Source organism: Etheostoma cragini, chromosome 6 (genome assembly GCF_013103735.1).
Source record: "Etheostoma cragini isolate CJK2018 chromosome 6, CSU_Ecrag_1.0, whole genome shotgun sequence".
Taxonomy (NCBI): Eukaryota; Metazoa; Chordata; class Actinopteri; order Perciformes; family Percidae; genus Etheostoma; species Etheostoma cragini.
In genome coordinates, this window is record NC_048412.1 from 3357431 (window position 1) to 3363430 (window position 6000).

The 6000-nt window shown below is 39.4% G+C and overlaps 1 protein-coding gene across 6 annotated transcripts in view; it reads left to right on the forward strand.

Annotated features, from left to right (window-relative positions):
- Nucleotides 1-6000, forward strand: part of oxr1a (oxidation resistance 1a) — a 189276-nt gene that overhangs the window by 172497 nt on the left and 10779 nt on the right. The gene's annotated exons all lie outside the window — the stretch shown is intronic.

Below are 6000 nucleotides of genomic sequence, written 5' to 3' on the forward strand. Positions count from 1 at the left end.
AACCGGCTTGGCCACACTGGTGTTGGTGTTTGTTTATATATGCACTCCAGACATCATTATGAGGGTTTGTGATAATATTGTCTTCTTTGACACACTTTTTATTGAGATAAACCTCACAAATGCAAAACAACTTATAGTAGGAGCGATTCATTGCCCCCCTGATTCTGACCTTGATACTTTCAAAGTCAAACTGCAGGACATATTATTTTCCATAAACAGAAAAAACAGACATTGTGTCCTACTAGGGGAGTTTAATATTGATGTCTCCAGAGATGATGCTATCAAAAGTGACTTCATTAATACTCTACATTGCTCTTCTTTCTTTTGTACCATAAATCATTTTACCAGAGCAACGCACTCCACTAGGTCAACTATTGACAATATCATTAAAAACATTCGAAACACTAGGCTTGAATTTTTGAGTTGTGTTATCTGATATTACTGAACATTTTCCAATTGTATTATTTCTAGAACTTGCTAGTAAGATCAAATTACCGAGGCAAAGGACTAAAACTAAAGTACTGGAACAACTGAGGGGTAGCTTAGAGGCCAAAACATGGTAATCAGTCTATGACTGCAATGATCCTGACACTGCATATGACAACCTAATAAATGAGAGACAAAATATATTTATTGTACTATCCCAGAGAAGACTGCCATTTGTGGTGCAATCGGTCACAACCCCTGGCTTACAAAGGGAATCTTAAAATCTACCACGCATAAAAACAGACTTTACAAACGTCTCTTAAAAAACACAAGTGCTATGAATAAGGAACTATGCGGTAATTATAGGAATAAACGTACACATATAATAAGGAAAAGTAAAAGTAACCACTATATATACCTCATACAAACATCAAAGGGTGACTCCAAGAAGTCTTGGAAAGTGCTAAATTAAGTACTTAACAAGAGCCAAAACAGCTTTGTGCAACCAAATACTAATACAAATACTCACATTTCAGTGATAATTTCAATAATGACATTGACCCGGCAAATAACTTTAATAATTCCTTTGTCTACATTGGGGAAAAACTCTACCAAAATAAACCAACCTCAGGGTATCTCTCCTAACCATTACTTTCCAGGCAACCATGTCAATTCTTTCTTAATGAAGCCAACTGACTGCAGCTAAGTCTGTTAATTCGTCAAAATTATATGAGCAGTTATTGTCCTATATCAGTTTTGCCTACAATCTCTAAGGTCTTAGAGCGAGTAGTGTACTTGGTTCAGAAGTTAGTTATTTGGCAAACAGCAATATGTAAATATTAAGGAACAAATTTTCATAAGCAAACCCATCAAATTTGGACTCCCCCAAGGATCCATTTTGGGCCCTCTCCTTTTTTTGTTATATGTTAATGACTTTGAAAATTCTACCATGGTTTTACAAAAAGTTTTATTTGCTGACGACACAAATTTATTTATGTCACGTAAGAGTTGAACTGCAAGAAATAATGTTGTTGTAACAAAACAACACCCGTGCAACAGTAAAGATATTTTTCTTTGTTTTGTACACTCCAAAATTGTTCGCCCCACAAAGCTCTTCGGGAACTTTTTCTGACATACGCTGGTATTTCTAGTGTTTTACATTGAATGAAAACAGCCTTGGCTTAATAATGTGTTTATCCTGGTTGGGTCGCTCTGTCTGGGTGTACAGTTGCCAAGCCAGCAGTAGTCCTGATTATTGTAGTGCTCTTGGAGACACATGAAAATAGGTTGTGTAAAAAATAATTCCAGTTGCAGCAATAGCCTAATTCAATAAGTCAGTTTTCTTCACATTCATTAGATTCAAATCTAGCTCGAGCTCAGCAGTAGTTATATTGTATGCTGTTTCTTTCTAGAGACACAAAGGGACAAAAATGGACATGAGTGGAATCTCATCAGTTATTTTTCCAACCTTGATTGTCAGCACCACTCCTGTTTTTAGTCTATATTTTATTAGCAGCAACCCACATGGCGCTCTCTCAGGCTGCTAATCACATTGGAATCAAACAAACAGGCGTGTCCTTTTTAGTTAGTCATGGTACCATTAATTCTTCTTGGTTATGTGATGTGGTGAGTGGCTGATTGCAGTAATGACCCTGAAATCCCCCTCACTTCATTATTCATCATGAACACCAGAAGTGCTTGCTTGTTAAAATAATAACAATAATAATAATAATACATGAGACTTATAAAGTGTTTTTTAAAGTCCTCATAGACGCTTTACATACAGATGTATTGTTGTACAGCTTTGATGTTTTCATCCACAGGTTGCTTAGCTACAGCTTTTCCCACCTGGAAAAAAAGTCGCTATGATGCATGCTGCACTCGGGATGATAGCCCAGGGGCATTGCAGATTCAAAGCTAGTATAAAAAGACAGGGCTTGTGCATGCTACTACTAATTATTTTTAACTTGTTTTTTCTGACACTGCAAGCAGGCTTGGGTGTGTGGGAGAAGTGATCATAAGCTGTTAGGACTGTCAGCACAGCGGTTTATTATCCTTTTCTTCAGACACTGCAAGACTCACTGTTGCTCGACCCAGATGGGCGGCGACCCGCATGATGTGTCTTTAAGTGTCCTGGCAATGATGTGTGTGTGGGGGGGGGGGGGGGGGGGGGGGGGGGGGGGGGGGGGATAAGGGAGGCAATTGAATGAGTCATACACAGCCCATGACAGTGAACACAGCTCAACCTACTGAGTCTGCACAGATTCTTCACGTCAACCAACCATAACAGTATTTGTTCTGCATTTTTTGTAACTTTTTATTAAGTTATGATGTATTAGCTTATCATATCCTAAACTGTTTACACGATTGTCATGAGAAGGCGGCCACAAGGGGAGAGCAGAGAGAGGAAAAAGGAAAGTTAAAGAAGATCACAAAGACTCATTTAGCACCATTTCCTCACGACTTTCCTGTTTTAAGGAAACTGACCACACACTATGTACAGTGGCTTGAATAAGTTTACACACCAATGCTAAAGTTGATTAAAAAGAGGAATAAAAAAACATCTTTTGGAAACTGACATAAATGCCTTAATTAAAAAAAATTAGGAAACTCCAACCTTTTAAGGGCAGCAATTTTCTTAGTGAATGAATAATGTATTGTTATTAAATAAATGTTCTGCCTATCTGGGAATTTACCTTAGGGGTGTGTATATTTATGCGCCCTGTATTTTAAGGAACAACATTTATTTATCTACAGTTCATTATTTATTCATGAAGAAAATTGGTGTCCTTTAAAAGTTTTTTTTTATTATTATTTGAATTAAGGCATTAAGATCAATTTCCAAAATATATTTTTTATTCCTACTTCTCCTCTTCAACTTTAGCATTGGTGTGTACACCTATTCAAGCCACTGTATAACTGTAAAGCTGCTCTCATTATATTTTCATGTTAACAATGTCTTATGGCCACACAGTGCTGCAGAGTAAGGTCTGGCACCTCCACACAAACATTCCAGCATTTCAGTAAAGCAATCGTCTAAGCTTCGGACGCAGCAATGGCGGCTCTGCAAAGTATTCTCAGGAAGGAACTTGTTTTGGTGTAACATTTGCACCCCACAAAGAAAACGCTGCATACAATATTATTCACACACAACATACTACAGTGAGCTATTTAAACTAGGTGGATACATGGTTAGACATAATTTGCTCTCACCAGTGTATCGCCCACAGCTATACCGCCAAAACGTCCCAGTTAGAGAGTAAATGCCATAAATATTCTTACAGTCTGGCCTGCCTTGTTGCATGATCAAAATTAAAATGTACTGGGCGCCTGGTTAGCTCACATGGTAGAGTGCACGGCCATAAATAGAGGTATGCTCCTTGACGCAACGGCCGCAGGTTCGACTCTGACCTGCAGCCCATTGCTGCATGTCATTCTCCCTTCTCTCTCACCTTTCATGTCTTCAGCTGCCCTATAAAAATAAAGGCCTAAAATATTTAAGTGACAAACTTGTAGAGAATTATCAGTGGACTTTGAAGTTCCCCTCAGCTCTACGGAATGTTCTAGCATCTTTCACTTAATTGTTTTGGTTTCATTGGCCACAACAAGGATTTGGTTTAGTCTCACTGCTCTCATCAAGCTTGTATCCAACTGCAGCTGTTTTCAACTAGCAATCTCCGGTAATCCACTGTAAGCTTCCCACCAAACAAAGGTAGAAACCTGCTACTGTCCTTTAGCAGCTAAAGAGGCATATATTTACCTGAGGAGTTAGTGGCAAAAAAACTCCAAATGAATTCTTATGTTGGTCTGCGTTTGTTTGATGTGTAAATAAGCAACTGTTAGCCAACCCTTTTGTCATGGCAACTTTGTAATATGATATGTGAATTCTGAGCTTGTGCTGCCCCTAAAGGGACCAACCAAATATTGGTATGCAGGTTCAACTATGTGTTATTATTATTATTGTAAGACCAGTTGTTACCAAATGTGATGTTTGGAGTATTTTCAAACAAAACCAGACTTGCTTCCTTCTTGCCGGTTATTGGCTGGAAAGCTGGAACACTTGTTACCAATTGTAGACCCTGGGCTGTCTACAGAGACCGCGTTTTTTAGAGTGTGTTCTGCAGACAGGCAGCTTGATATAGTGAGACGTTTGTATGTGACAACAAATGGTCTAGCCTAAAACACGCGTGACATTGCTTAGAGCACCTTTAATGGACAGCGCATCCGGCTCGGGGAAGGGCTTCAAATGCGGATATGTCTTAAACCTGCATTCTATCTGAATTCCAGCAGGGGGCGACACATGCTGTTGCAAAAAGAGGTTGGCATCTGTTGAATTCTTCGAGAAAGTGACCCAGTTCTCACTTGATTTATTACCTCGGTAAACATTTTTATAATGAGTTTATGGTCTCAACAGCTACTTTTAAATCTTCTGCAACACAGAATGATATTCAATTTTCAATTTATCGTCTAATTGATTTTAAAATTGGCGATAAAGCCTGGGGTGTTTCAGGGCGGGGCTGTGATGGGATTGCCAGTAAAAGTGTGTAATGTAACACAGAGTGTAAGCAGCTCCCCTCTCACTCCTCCCTCTCGATCTCCACAAACCAATGGTGACGTTACACAGGCTCTGTCCATTAATATTATACAGTCTATGGTTTTATCAGATGGCCAATTCACCAGGTCATTTTTTGCAGCTAATAAAGGACAGTATATTACCACACATATGGTTTTTAATCAAATCATAGAGATTCTCACAAGTCTTTTGCCTAGAGTCCAAGTCAAGTCTGTCGTTGTTATGAGTGCTGTATCATCTGCTGCGTTCCATCAAGTCTGCTTAGAACACTGCATAGCTATATATAATAACATCTAGCCAACAACTGTCAGAGTTAACCTCCCTTAGCTCCTAGCTAATAAAGGAAGCAAGCTAACATTAGAGGGCCAATGCCATGCTAAACAGGTTTGCCAACAAGGGTGCGCTGTCAGGTGCCTGATAAAATTAGATGGGTTGAGCCATAATGATTTCACATAGTTTGCATTCATCAAAAGAAGATTTAAAGATTTAAACCAAAGCTTCTGATAAAAGGCACAGCAGCTGCTCCTCTCTCATGTGCAGCAGATACGTGTTACTTACTGTAGGTAGGTTATAGGTTTCACAGGAAGGGGAATAACATTCAGCTCAACAGACGTTTCCTAAAAATAAAGAATGCTCACAAGAACTGTATCTTGAGTCAGAGTCGAGTTTCAGGTCTTTTGAGGACGGCTCTCGAGCCTAAAGTCAAGTCTGAAGGCACTGTGTGTGCGACCTCAGTGTGCCTCGAGTCCGAGTCTCAAACTTGAGTCCTCACCTCTGAGTCATAGTTACATATCACTCAGTGTTGGATTGTATCCAACACTGAATATCCTGAAGTCTTTGGAGCTGGCCTTGACTTTTTAGAGACACTGAAATACACATCTCAGACGATGATTTTTTTATTTACTAAATCGCTGCAGAATTTAAAAACCAAGCCTCTTCTCTCATACTTTTTTCTGTGTTTCTCTCTCTCTCTCTCTCCCCCCCCCCCCCCCCCCCCCCCC